Consider the following 14,533-nt stretch of genomic DNA (forward strand, 5'->3'; position numbering starts at 1 on the left):
TCCAGTCCCCAGTTGAAATGTCCCTCACCAGGCCCCAGTTGATATGTTCCCCCCAGTCCCTAGTTGATATGTTCTCCCCAGTCCCCAGCTGATATGTCCCCCCCAGTCCCCAGTTGATATGTTCCCCCCCCAGTCTCCAGTTCATATATTTCCCCCAGTACCCAGTTGATATGTTCCCTACCAGTCCCCAGCTGATATGTTCCCCCCAGTCCCCAGTTGATATGTTCCCCCCAGTCCCCAGTTGATATGTTCCCCCCCAGTCTCCAGTTGAGATGTTCCCCCCAGTCCCCAGCTGATATGTCCCCCCCAGTCCCCACTGGATATGTTCCCCCCAGTCCCCAGTGGATATGTTCCCCCCCAGTCCCCAGTTGATATGTTCCCCCAGTCCCCAGTGGATATGTTCCCCCCAGTCCCCAGTTGATATGTTCCCCCAGTCCCCAGTTGATATGTTTAGCCCAGTCCCCAGTTGATATGTTCCCCCCCAGTCCCCAGTTGATATGTTCCCCCCAGTCCCCAGTTGATATGTTCCCCCCAGTCCCCAGTGGATATGTTCCCCCCAGTCCCCAGTTGATATGTTCCCCCAGTCCCCAGTTGATATGGTTAGCCCAGTCCCCAGTTGATATGTTCCCCCCCAGTCCCCAGTGGATATGTACCCCCCCAGTCCCCAGTTGATATGTTCCCCAGTCCCCAGTTGATATGTTTCCCCCAGTCCCCAGTGGATATGTTCCCCCAGTCCCCAGTTGATATGTTTCCCCCAGTCCCCAGTGGATATGTTCCCCCCCCATTCCCCAGTTGATATGTTCCCTCTCAGTCCCCAGTTGATATGTTTCCCCAGTCCCCAGTTGATATGTGCCCCCCAGTCCCCAGTTGATATGTTCCCCCCCAGTCCCAAGTTGATATGTTCCCCCCCAGTCCCCAGTTGATATGTTCCCCCCAGTCCCCAGTGAATATGTTCCCCCTAGTCCCTACTTGATATGTTCCCCTCAGTCCCCAGTGTATATGTTCTCCCCAGTCCGAGGTTGATATGTTCCCCTCAGTCTCCAGTTGATATGTTCCCCCCAGTCCCCAGTTGATATGTTCCCCCCCAGTCCCCAGTTGATATGCTCCCCCCCAGTCCCCAGTGGATATGTTTCCCCCCAGTCCCCAGTGGATATGTTTCCCCCCAGTCCCAAGTTGATATGTTCCCCCCAGTCCCCAGTTGATATGTTCCCCCCAGTCCCCAGTGAATATGTTCCCCCTAGTCCCTACTTGATATGTTCCCCTCAGTCCCCAGTGTATATGTTCTCCCCAGTCCGAGGTTGATATGTTCCCCTCAGTCTCCAGTTGATATGTTCCCCCCAGTCCCCAGTTGATATGTTCCCCCCCAGTCCCCAGTTGATATGCTCCCCCCCAGTCCCCAGTGGATATGTTTCCCCCCAGTCCCCAGTGGATATGTTTCCCCCCAGTCCCCAGTTGATATGTTCTCCGCAGTCCCCAGTTGACATGTTCTCCCCAGTCCCCAGTTAATATGTTCCCCCAGTACCCAGTTGATATGTTTCCCCCAGTCCCCAGTTGATATGTTCCCCCAGTCCCCAGTTGATATGTTCCCCCCAGTCCCCAGTTGATATGTTCTCCCCATTCCCCAGTTGATATGTTCCCCCCAGTCCCCAGTGGATATGTTCCCCCCAGTCCCTAGTTGATATGTCCCCCGCAGTCCCCAGTTGATATTTCCTCCCCAGTCCCCAGTGGATATATTCCCCCAGTCCCCAGTTGATATGTTTAGCCCAGTCCCCAGTTTATATGTTTCCCCCAGTCCCCAGTTATATGTTTCCCCCAGTCCCCAGTTTATATGTTCCCCCAGTCCCCAGTTGATATGTTCCCCCCCAGTCCCCTGTTGATATGTTCTCCCCCAGTTGATATGTTCCCCCCAGTCCCCAGTTTATGTTTCCCCCAGTCCCCAGTTTATATGTTCCCCCAGTCCCCAGTTGATATGTTCCCCCCCCAGTCCCCAGTTGATTTGTTCTCCCCCAGTTGATATGTTCCCCCCAGTCCCCAGTTGATATGTTCCCCCCCAGTCCCCAGTTGATATGTTCCCCCCAGTCCCCAGTTGATATGTTCCCCACCAGTCCCCAGCTGATATGTTCCCCCCCAGTCCCCAGTTGATATGTTCCCCCTAGTCCCCAGTTGATATGTTCCCCCCCAGTCCCCAGTTGATATGTTTCCCCCAGTCCCCAGTTTATATGATCCCCCCAGTCCCCAGTTGATATGTTCCCCCCAGTCCCCAGTTGATATGTTCCCCCACCAGTCCCCAGTTGATATGTTCTCCCCAGTCCCCAGTTGATATGGTCCCCCCAGTCCACAGTTGATATGTTCCCCCCAGTCCCTAGTTCATATGTTCCCCCCAGTCCCCAGTTGATATGTTCCCCCCGGTCCCCAGTTGATATGTTCCCCCCGGTCCCTAGTTGATATGTTCCCCCCCAGTCCCCAGTTGATATGTTCCCCCCAGTCCCCAGTTGATATGTTCCCCCCAGTCCCCAGTTGATATGTCCCCCCAGTCCCCAGTTGATATGTTCCCCCCAGTCCCCAGTTGATATGTTCCCCCCAGTCCCAGTTGATTTGTCCCCGCCAGTCTCCAGTTGATATGTTCCCCACCAGTCCCCAGTTGATATGTCCCCCCCAGTCCCAGTTGATATGTTCCCCCCAGTCCCCAGTTGATATGTTCCCCCCCAGTCCCCAGTTGATATGTCCCCCCCAGTCCCCAGTTGATATGTCCCCCCCCAGTCCCCAGTTGATATGTTCCCCCCAGTCCCCAGTTGATATGTCCCCCCACTCCCCAGTTGATATGTCCCCCCCACTCCCCAGTTGATATGTCCCCCACCAGGCCCCAGTTGATATGTCCCACCAGGCCCCAGTTGATATGTCCCCACCAGGCCCCAGTTGATATGTTCCCCCCAGTCCCTAGTTGATATGTTCCCCCCCAGTCCCCAGTTGATATGCTCCCCCCCAGTCTCCAGTTGATATGTTCCCCCCAGTCCCCAGTGGATATGTTTCCCCCCAGTCCCAGTTGATATGTTCTCCGCATTCCCCAGTTGATATGTTCCCCCCAGTCCCCAGTTGATATGTTCTCCCCCAGTCCCCAGTTGATATGTTCCCCCCCAGTCCCCAGTTGATATGTTCCCCACCAGTCCCCAGTTGATATGTTCCCCCCCTGTCCCCAGTTGATATGTCCCCACCAGGCCCCAGTTGATATGTTCCCCCCAGTCCCCAGTTGATATGTTCCCCCCAGTCCCCAGTTGATATGTTCTCCCCAGTCCCCAGTTGATATGTTCTCCCCAGTCCCCAGTTGATATGTTCCCCCCCAGTCCCCAGTTGATATGTTTCCCCCCAGTCCCCAGTTGATATGTTCTCCCCCAGTCCCCAGTTGATATGTTCTCCCCAGTCCCCAGTTGATATGTTCTCCCCAGTCCCCAGTTGATATGTTCTCCCCAGTCCCCAGTTGATATGTTCTCCCCAGTCCCCAGTTGATATGTTCCCCCAGTCCCCAGTTGATATGTTCTCCCCAGTCCCCAGTTGATATGTTCTCCCCAGTCCCCAGTTGATATGTTCTCCCCAGTCCCCAGTTGATATGTTCTCCCCAGTCCCCAGTTGATATGTTCCCCCAGTCCCCAGTTGATATGTTCCCCCCCCCAGTTGATATGTCCCCCACCAGGCCCCAGTTGATATGTTCCCCCCCCAGGCGCAGGATATTTCATAACATCTGTAACGAGTGCGCTGAGTCGGGAAGCAAGCTCAGGGAGTGAGTGTTTTAATAAATAAACGAAACATTAACCACGAAACACAAACAACGCACCGACATGAAACAAAGTCAGTAACACCTGAGGAAAGAACCAAGGGGAGTGACAGATATAGGGAAGATAATCAAGGAGGTGATGGAGTCCAGGTGAGTGTCATGAGGCGCAGGTGCGCGAGACGATGGTGACAGGTGTGCAGGATAATCAGCAGCCTGATGACCTAGAGGCCGGAGAGGGAGTATACGTGACAACATCAAGAGGAGGCTTTTTTGCAATTAACTAATTCGACATTTGCTTCTGTCATTATTTTAATAGAATGTATGTGTGTGTAGGGTTGTGTGGTGTGTGTGTGTGTGTGTGTGTGTGTGTGTGTGTGTGTGCGCGTGCCTGCCTGTGTGTGTTGAGAGTTGATGTCGAGGCGCTGTATGTGTGTGTTTGATGGTGTGCTTTGACTGAGTGTGTTTGTTTGTGCTCTGTGATCATGACTGAAATATGAGTGTGTGTGTGTTTGATCGTGCTCAGTGATCGGGACTGAGTGTGTGTGTTTGATCGTGCTCAGTGATCGGGAATGAGTGTGTTTTTGATCGTGCTCAGTGATCGGGAATGAGTGTGTGTGTTTGATCGTGCTCAGTGATCGGGAATGAGTGTGTGTGTGTTTGGTGTGCTGTACCCAGCGTAGTGTGTGTGTGTTTGGTGCGCTGTACCCAGCGTAGTGTGTGTGTGTGTGTGTGTGTGTGTGTGTGTGTGTGTGTGTGTGTGTGTGTGTGTGTGTGTGGGAGGGAGGGGGCTCCCTGTGGCTCTGACACATTCCCTGGCCTTGGAACAGGAAGAGTGGGTCAGTGTACACACAGCATGGCTCTTCCACCACAGAACACAGATCATTCACCATTCAACTGTCTTATCTCAAAGCTCCACTGAGGTGAATACACACACACACATATACACAATAAACACGCACAGACTCAAAATCACGCATGCACACACACCCACACGCCGAACCCACACATACACACACCATAGAAAGACTACTGAATGCGTCATTGCCTGGGCTGTTTCTACATGCATGTATATGTATGTGATGTGGTGCTGTAGCTTACAGTCGCTTACAGTAGTTTAGTTGTTTACAGTAGCTTACAGTAGTTTACAGTAGTTTACAATAGTTTACAGTAGTTTACGGTAGTTTACAGTAGTTTACAATAGTTTACAGTAGCTTACAGTAGTTTAGTTGTTTACAGTAGCTTACAGTAGTTTACAGTAGTTTACAATAGTTTACAGTAGTTTACGGTAGTTTACAGTAGTTTACAATCGTTTACGGTAGTTTACAGTAGCTTACACTAGTTTACAGTAGCTTACAGTAGTTTACAGTCGCTTACAATAGTTTACTGTAGTTTACAGTAGTTTACAGTAGCTTAAAATACTTTACAGTAGTTTACAGGCTTCTGTCATTGTGCCTCTTTGTGGATGTCTGTGTATTTGGGATTGCATGCGTGTGTTTGGGCCTCTCAAACATTGCCACTGTTTCTAGAACATGGTTTTTGTGTCTGTGTTGTGTGTGTGTGTGTGTCTAGGTGTGGATGATGGAGCTGACATCCCCAGAGACATGGTGGTGGGCATCTATGAGGGGACTAACCCATGGTGTGTGTGTGTGTGTCTAGGTGTGGATGATGGAGCTGACATCCCCAGAGACATGGTGGTGGGCATCTATGAGGGGACTAACCCATGGTGTGTGTGTGTGTGTGTGTCTAGGTGTGGATGATGGAGCTGACATCCCCAGAGACATGGTGGTGGGCATCTATGAGGGGACTAACCCATGGTGTGTGTGTGTGTCTAGGTGTGGATGATGGAGCTGACATCCCCAGAGACATGGTGGTGGGCATCTATGAGAGGATCCAACAGAGAGAGCTGCGCTCCAATGAAGACCACGTCACCTACGTCACCAAGGTGGAGCAGTCCATTGTGGGCATGAAGACAGTAAGGACACCAGGGCTTGACATTAACGCTTGTTCGGGACTAGTGAAAAAAACATTTTTGGGGGGGACAATCAGAATATTCATTTCTGTTGTCTGAATGGACAAGTCAGATAAATCACACAAAAATCTCAATGTCAAACAATTACTCCGATCAGAGTTGGATCAGAGTGTCTTCCGTATGCGTTGCAATGTGCACTGTTCTCCCAATCTCTGCAGAGCACATCGGAGTGGAATTGTATTGCATTGACAGGCACGAGCGGTCTTTCAATCACCTGCACAGATCCCCATGTAGCCGCGTGTGCACACACAGATGCAAGCGTACGCACAGATGCACACACACACACACACACACACACAGACACTGTAAGACCGATCCATCAATGTTTACTTGGTGACAGAAGCCACTCAGTCATCTTATAGCTTGTAATTTATCATTGACAGACACATACAATACATCTGAAAACAATAAGAAGTGTTTGAGCTGTTTTTGTCACTCAAGAGCAAGGTTGATTTAGTTTGAGAACATACCCAGTGCAATAAGTTAGCCCAAGGGTGTCAAACTCATTCCACGGAGTGCCTAGTGACTGAGGGTTTTTGTTATTTCCTTTCAATGAAGACCTAGACAACCAGGTGAGGGGAGTTCCTTACTAAACAGTGACCTTAATTAATCAATCAAGTACAATGGAGGAGTTAAAACCCACAGACGTTGGGCCCTCCATGGAATGTTAGCCCATCAAGGTATATCTATCTAATCCAACAGTCATGTCGTTTCGCCGTTGGCTCAGATGGTTACACCGTAACCAAACCGGCCGCGCGCGTGCCCCGTCGTGCGCTGTCATGCGCAAATAGATTTTTTCCACCCACACCAAAGGCGATCACGACACGGAGGTTGAAATATCAAATCAAACTCTGAACCAATTATATTAACAGGTAGAAAAGCATTAAACATTTATGGCAATTTAGCTAGCTAGCTTGCAGTTGCTAGCTAATTTGTCCTATTTAGCTAGCTTGCTGTTTCTAGCTAATTTGTCCTGGGATATAAACGTTGAGTTGTTATTTTACCTGAAATGCACAAGGTCCTCTCCTCCGACAATTAATCCACACATAAAATGGTCAACTGAATCGTTTCTAGTCATCTCTCCTCCTTCCAGGCCTTTTCTTCTCTTGACTTTATATGGCGATTGGCATCTATTTTAGTGCTTGGCAATGTAGACACTCATTGGCGGGCACGAGCCATGTGGATGCAATAATTGAATAACATGTATGTTTCAATTTATTTTGCAATGCGAGTGGTGTGGTCAGCATGTTAGAGTGTGGTGCTTATGAAACCAAGGTTGTGGGTTCGATTCTCACATGGACCACAGAATGTTTTTGTTACACTGAAGATACAGTATATATTACTCTGTTACACCAAACATTGTTCAACTAAACCGTTACACTGACCTCTGTCTGGTCTCTCTTGTAAAAGAGGTCTCTTGACCCCAATGGGACTTCCTGGATAAATCAATCCGATTTTATCAAACTAAACATGTGTGTTCACCGCACCAATCTTACCTAAATAGCTTAAAGACTCCTGTTGCAAGTAGCTGGCTAATATAGATAAATTGAGTAATGACCTGAGTTAATGATTTCAGTCCTGATAATGAGCCTTTGCTAATGGTGGAGATGCTAATGGGTAAAATGGCTAATGGGCTCTGCTGACAGTGCTGAGGAAATGTAGTAACAGTGTTCGCTAACAACGCTAATGAGAAAGACTGTCTCCTTTTACAGTATCTTAGCTGAAAATGATTAAATGATCAAACTAACACAATGTCCAGTTCATACTGCAGCAACAGGACCCCACAGTACTATACAGTTCATACTACCTCAACAGTACTCCACAGTACTATACAGTACTATACGGTCATACTGCAGCAACAGGACCCCACAGTACTATACAGTTCATACTACCTCAACAGTACTCCACAGTACTATACAGTACTATACGGTCATACTGCAGCAACAGGACCCCACAGTACTATACAGTTCATACTACCTCAACAGTACTCCACAGTACTATACAGTACTATACGGTACTATACAGTACTATACGGTCATACTGCAGCAACAGGACTCCACAGTACTATACAGTTCATACGACCTCAACAGTACTCCACAGTACTATACAGTACTATACGGTCATACTACCTCAAGAGTACTCAACAGTACTATATGGTTCATACTACCTCAACAGTACTCTACAGTACTATACAGGTCATACTACCTCAACAGTACTCCACAGTACTATACAGTACTATACGGTTCATACTACCTCAAGAGTACTCCACAATACTATACAGTTCATACTACCTCAACAGTACTCCACACTACTATACAGTTCATACTACCTCAAGAGTACTCCACAGTACTATACAGTTCATACTACCTCAACAGTACTTCACAGTACTATACAGTTCATAGTACTTCAACAGTACTGTACAGTACTATATAGTTCATACTACCTCAACAGGCCTCCACAGTACTATACAATTCATACTACCTCAACAGGACTCTACAGTACTGTGCAGTTCATACTACTTCAACAGTATTGCAGCGCAGGTGATAATGACACAAGCAATCAACAAGCTTCCACCCACTGTGCAGTTTCATATACTTTTTCTACTACAAGTAGGATAGTCTACCTGTGTGGCTCAGTTGGTAGAGCATGGTGTTTGCAACACCAGGGTTGTGGGTTCGATTCCCACGGGGGACCAGTATGGAGAAAAGAAATGTATGCATTCACTACTGTAAGTCACTCTGGATAAGAGTGTCTGCTAAATGACAGAAATGTAAATGTCTCATGGGAGAATGAGCATAGCGTCATTAGCGTAGCGTCCCAGCTAATGACTGCCTTCTATGAGCAGTGTGACTGCCTTGCATGTTTCCCCCATTGCCATAATGAGAAGATAGCTATGCTTACGGTTTGAGGAGCTAGGCAGGAGGCTCTGTGTTAGCTTGCAGGGACATGGAGAGAAATGAGAGCTCTCTTGAGGGAGGGATTTAGGGAAGATGGAGAGAGAGGTGAGAGAGGGAAGGAGAAGGTATTTGGATAATTTCCAGAAGGTTCTGTTTTGCTGTGTTATCTGCCTAAATAAGAAAGGCCCAAATCATAGAGAGACTCTCTCTGTATTGATACTGGCCACTGTGTGGACGTGACTGAACCCCATGTAGTTCACCTGTCTCTGTATTGATACTGGCCACTGTGTGGACGTGACAGAACCCCATGTAGTTCACCTGTCTCTGTATTGAAACTGGCCACTGTGTGGACGTGACAGAACCCCATGTAGTTCACCTGTCTCTGTATTGATACTGGCCGCTGTGTGGACGTGACAGAACCCCATGTAGTTCACCTGTCTCTGTATTGATACTGGCCGCTGTGTGGACGTGACAGAACCCCATGTAGTTCACCTGTCTCTGTATTGATACTGGCCACTGTGGAAGTGACAGAACCCCATGTAGTTCACCTGTCTCTGTATTGATACTGGCCGCTGTGTGGACGTGACAGAACCCCATGTAGTTCACCTGTCTCTGTATTGATACTGGCCGCTGTGTGGACGTGCAGATCCCAATGTAGTTCACCTGTCTCTGTATTGATACTGGCCACTGTGTGGACGTGACAGAACCCCATGTAGTTCACCTGTCTCTGTATTGATACTGGCCACTGTGTGGACGTGACAGAACCCCATGTAGTTTACCTGTCTCTGTATTGATACTGGCCGCTGTGTGGACGTGACAGAACCCCATGTAGTTCACCTGTCTCTGTATTGATACTGGCCACTGTGTGGACGTGACAGAACCCCATGTAGTTTACCTGTCTCTGTATTGATACTGGCCGCTGTGTGGACGTGACAGAACCCAATGTAGTTCACCTGTCTCTGTATTGATACTGGCCGCTGTGTGGACGTGACAGAACCCCATGTAGTTCACCTGTCTCTGTATTGATACTGGCCGCTGTGTGGACGTGACAGAACCCCATGTAGTTCACCTGTCTCTGTATTGATACTGGCCGCTGTGTGGACGTGACAGAACCCCATGTAGTTCACCTGTCTCTGTATTGATACAGGCCACTGTGTGGACGTGACTGAACCCCATGTAATTCACCTGTCTCTGTATTGATACTGGCCACTGTGTGGACGTGACAGAACCCCATGTAGTTCACCTGTCTCTGTATTGATACTGGCCACTGTGTCTCTGTATTGATACTGGCCACTGTGGACGTGACAGAACCCCATGTAGTTCACCTGTCTCTGTATTGATACTGGCCACTGTGGACGTGACAGAACCCCATATAGTTCACCTGTCTCTGTATTGATACTGGCCGCTGTGTGGACGTGACAGAACCCCATGTAGTTCACCTGTCTCTGTATTGATACTGGCCACTGTGTGGACATGACTGAACCCCATGTAGTTCACCTGTCTCTGTATTGATACTGGCTGCTGTGTGGACGTGACAGAACCCCATGTAGTTCACCTGTCTCTGTATTGATACTGGCCGCTGTGTGGACGTGACAGAACCCCATGTAGTTCACCTGTCTCTGTATTGATACTGGCCGCTGTGTGGACGTGACAGAACCCCATGTAGTTCACCTGTCTCTGTATTGATACTGGCCGCTGTGTGGACGTGACAGAACCCCATGTAGTTCACCTGTCTCTGTATTGATACTGGCCGCTGTGTGGACGTGACTGAACCCCATGTAGTTCACCTGTCTCTGTATTGATACTGGCCGCTGTGTGGACGTGACTGAACCCCATGTAGTTCACCTGTCTCTGTATTGATACTGGGCGCTGTGTGGACGTGACAGAACCCCATGTAGTTCACCTGTCTCTGTATTGATACTGGCCGCTGTGTGGACGTGACTGAACCCCATGTAGTTCACCTGTCTCTGTATTGATACTGGCCACTGTGTGGACGTGACAGAACCCCATGTAGTTCACCTGTCTCTGTATTGATACTGGCCACTGTGTCTCTGTATTGATACTGGCCACTGTGTGGACGTGACAGAACCCCATGTAGTTCACCTGTCTCTGTATTGATACTGAACACTGTGTCTCTGTATTGATACTGGCCACTGTGTGGACGTGACAGAACCCCATGTAGTTCACCTGTCTCTGTATTGATACTGGCCGCTGTGTGGACGTGACAGAACCCCATGTAGTTCACCTGTCTCTGTATTGATACTGGCCGCTGTGTGTACATGACAGAACCCCATGTAGTTCACCTGTCTCTGTATTGATACTGGCCGCTGTGTGGACGTGACTGAACCCCATGTAGTTCACCTGTCTCTGTATTGATACTGGCCACTGTGTGGACGTGACAGAACCCCATGTAGTTCACCTGTCTCTGTACTGATACTGGCCACTGTGTCTCTGTATTGATACTGGCCGCTGTGTGAACGTGCAGAACCCCATGTAGTTCACCTGTCTCTGTATTGATACTGGCCACTGTGTGGACGTGACAGAACCCCATGTAGTTCACCTGTCTCTGTATTGATACTGGCCACTGTGTGGACGTGACAGAACCCCATGTAGTTCACCTGTCTCTGTATTGATTCTGGCCGATGTGTGGACGTGACAGAACCCCATGTAGTTCACCTGTCTCTGTATTGATACTGGCCGCTGTGTGGACGTGACAGAACCCCATGTAGTTCACCTGTCTCTGTATTGATACTGGCCTCTGTGTGGACATGACTGAACCCCATGTAGTTCACCTGTCTCTGTATTGATACTGACCACTGTGTGGACGTGACTGAACCCCATGTAGTTCACCTGTCTCTGTATTGATACTGGCCACTGTGTGGACGTGACAGAACCCCATGTAGTTCACCTGTCTCTGTATTGATACTGGCCACTGTGTGGACGTGACTGAACCCCATGTAGTTCACCTGTCTCTGTATTGATACCGGCCCCTGTGTGGACGTGACAGAACCCCATGTAGTTCACCTGTCTCTGTATTGATACTGGCCACTGTGTGGACGTGACAGAACCCCATGTAGTTCACCTGTCTCTGTATTGATACTGGCCACTGTGTGGACGTGACAGAACCCCATGTAGTTCACCTGTCTCTGTATTGATACTGGCCACTGTGTGGACGTGACAGAACCCCATGTAGTTCACCTGTCTCTGTATTGATACTGGCCACTGTGTCTCTGTATTGATACTGGCCGCTGTGTGGACGTGCAGAACCCCATGTAGTTCACCTGTCTCTGTATTGATACTGGCCACTGTGTGGACGTGACAGAACCCCATGTAGTTTACCTGTCTCTGTATTGATACTGGCCACTGTGTGGACGTGACAGAACCCCATGTAGTTCACCTGTCTCTGTGTTGATACTGGCCATTGTGTGGACGTGACAGAACCCCATGTAGTTCACCTGTCTCTGTATTGATACTGGCCACTGTGTCTCTGTATTGATACTGGCCACTGTGTGGACGTGACAGAACCCCATGTAGTTCACCTGTCTCTGTATTGATACTGAACACTGTGTGTCTGTATTGATACTGGCCACTGTGTGGACGTGACAGAACCCCATGTAGTTCACCTGTCTCTGTATTGATACTGGCCGCTGTGTGGACGTGACAGAACCCCATGTAGTTCACCTGTCTCTGTATTGATACTGGCCACTGTGTGGACATGACTGAACCCCATGTAGTTCACCTGTCTCTGTATTGATACTGGCCGCTGTGTGGACGTGACAGAACCCCATGTAGTTCACCTGTCTCTGTATTGATACTGGCCGCTGTGTGGACGTGACAGAACCCCATGTAGTTCACCTGTCTCTGTATTGATACTGGCCGCTGTGTGGACATGACAGAACCCCATGTAGTTCACCTGTCTCTGTATTGATACTGGCCGCTGTGTGGACGTGACTGAACCCCATGTAGTTCACCTGTCTCTGTATTGATACTGGCCGCTGTGTGGACGTGCAGAACCCCATGTAGTTCACCTGTCTCTGTATTGATACTGGCAACTGTGTGGACGTGCAGAACCCCATGTACTTCACCTGTCTCTGTATTGATACTGGCAACTGTGTGGACGTGACAGAACCCCATGTAGTTCACCTGTCTCTGTATTGATACTGGCCACTGTGTGGACGTGACAGAACCCCATGTAGTTCACCTGTCTCTGTATTGATACTGGCCGCTGTGTGGACGTGCAGAACCCCATGTAGTTCACCTGTCTCTGTATTGATACTGGCCACTGTGTGGACGTGACAGAACCCCATGTAGTTTACCTGTCTCTGTATTGATACTGGCCACTGTGTGGACGTGACAGAACCCCATGTAGTTCACCTGTCTCTGTATTGATACTGGCCGCTGTGTGGACGTGACAGAACCCCATGTAGTTCACCTGTCTCTGTGTTGATACTGGCCACTGTGTGGACGTGACAGAACCCCATGTAGTTCACCTGTCTCTGTATTGATACTGGCCGCTGTGTGGACGTGACTGAACCCCATGTAGTTCACCTGTCTCTGTATTGATACTGGCCACTGTGTGGACGTTAAAGAACCCCATGTAGTTCACCTGTCTCTGTATTGATACTGGCCACTGTGTCTCTGTATTGATACTGGCCGCTGTGTGGACGTGCAGAACCCCATGTAGTTCACCTGTCTCTGTATTGATACTGGCAACTGTGTGGACGTGCAGAACCCCATGTAGTTCACCTGTCTCTGTATTGATACTGGCAACTGTGTGGACGTGACAGAACCCCATGTAGTTCACCTGTCTCTGTATTGATACTGGCCACTGTGTGGACGTGACAGAACCCCATGTAGTTCACCTGTCTCTGTATTGATACTGGCCGCTGAGTGGACGTGACTGAACCCCATGTAGTTCACCTGTCTCTGTATTGATACTGGCCACTGTGTGGACGTGACAGAACCCCATGTAGTTCACCTGTCTCTGTATTGATACTGGCCACTGTGTGGACGTGACAGAACCCCATGTAGTTCACCTGTCTCTGTATTGATACTGGCCACTGTGTGGACGTGACAGAACCCCATGTAGTTCACCTGTCTCTGTATTGATACTGGCCGCTGTGTGAACGTGCAGAACCCCATGTAGTTCACCTGTCTCTGTATTGATACTGGCCACTGTGTGGACGTGACAGAACCCCATGTAGTTCACCTGTCTCTGTATTGATACTGGCCACTGTGTGGACGTGACAGAACCCCATGTAGTTCACCTGTCTCTGTATTGATACCGGCCGCTGTGTGGATGTGACAGAACCCCATGTAGTTCACCTGTCTCTGTATTGATACTGGCCGATGTGTGGACGTGACAGAACCCCATGTAGTTCACCTGTCTCTGTATTGATACTGGCCGCTGTGTGGACGTGACAGAACCCCATGTAGTTCACCTGTCTCTGTATTGATACTGGCCTCTGTGTGGACATGACTGAACCCCATGTAGTTCACCTGTCTCTGTATTGATACTGGCCACTGTGTGGACGTGACTGAACCCCATGTAGTTCACCTGTCTCTGTATTGATAATGGCCACTGTGTGGACGTGACAGAACCCCATGTAGTTCACCTGTCTCTGTATTGATACTGGCCACTGTGTGGACATGACTGAACCCCATGTAGTTCACCTGTCTCTGTATTGATACTGGCCCCTGTGTGGACGTGACAGAACCCCATGTTGTTCACCTGTCTCTGTATTGATACTGGCCACTGTGTGGACGTGACAGAACCCCATGTAGTTCACCTGTCTCTGTATTGATACTGGCCACTGTGTGGACGTGACAGAACCCCAT

General features: G+C 49.2%; 1 pseudogene; it reads left to right on the top strand.

Moving 5' to 3' along the window:
- Positions 1-14,533, top strand: part of LOC115180579 (IQ motif and SEC7 domain-containing protein 3-like) — a 121,047-nt pseudogene that overhangs the window by 64,956 nt on the left and 41,558 nt on the right.

Source organism: Salmo trutta, chromosome 40 (assembly GCF_901001165.1).
Source record: "Salmo trutta chromosome 40, fSalTru1.1, whole genome shotgun sequence".
NCBI lineage: Eukaryota > Metazoa > Chordata > Actinopteri > Salmoniformes > Salmonidae > Salmo > Salmo trutta.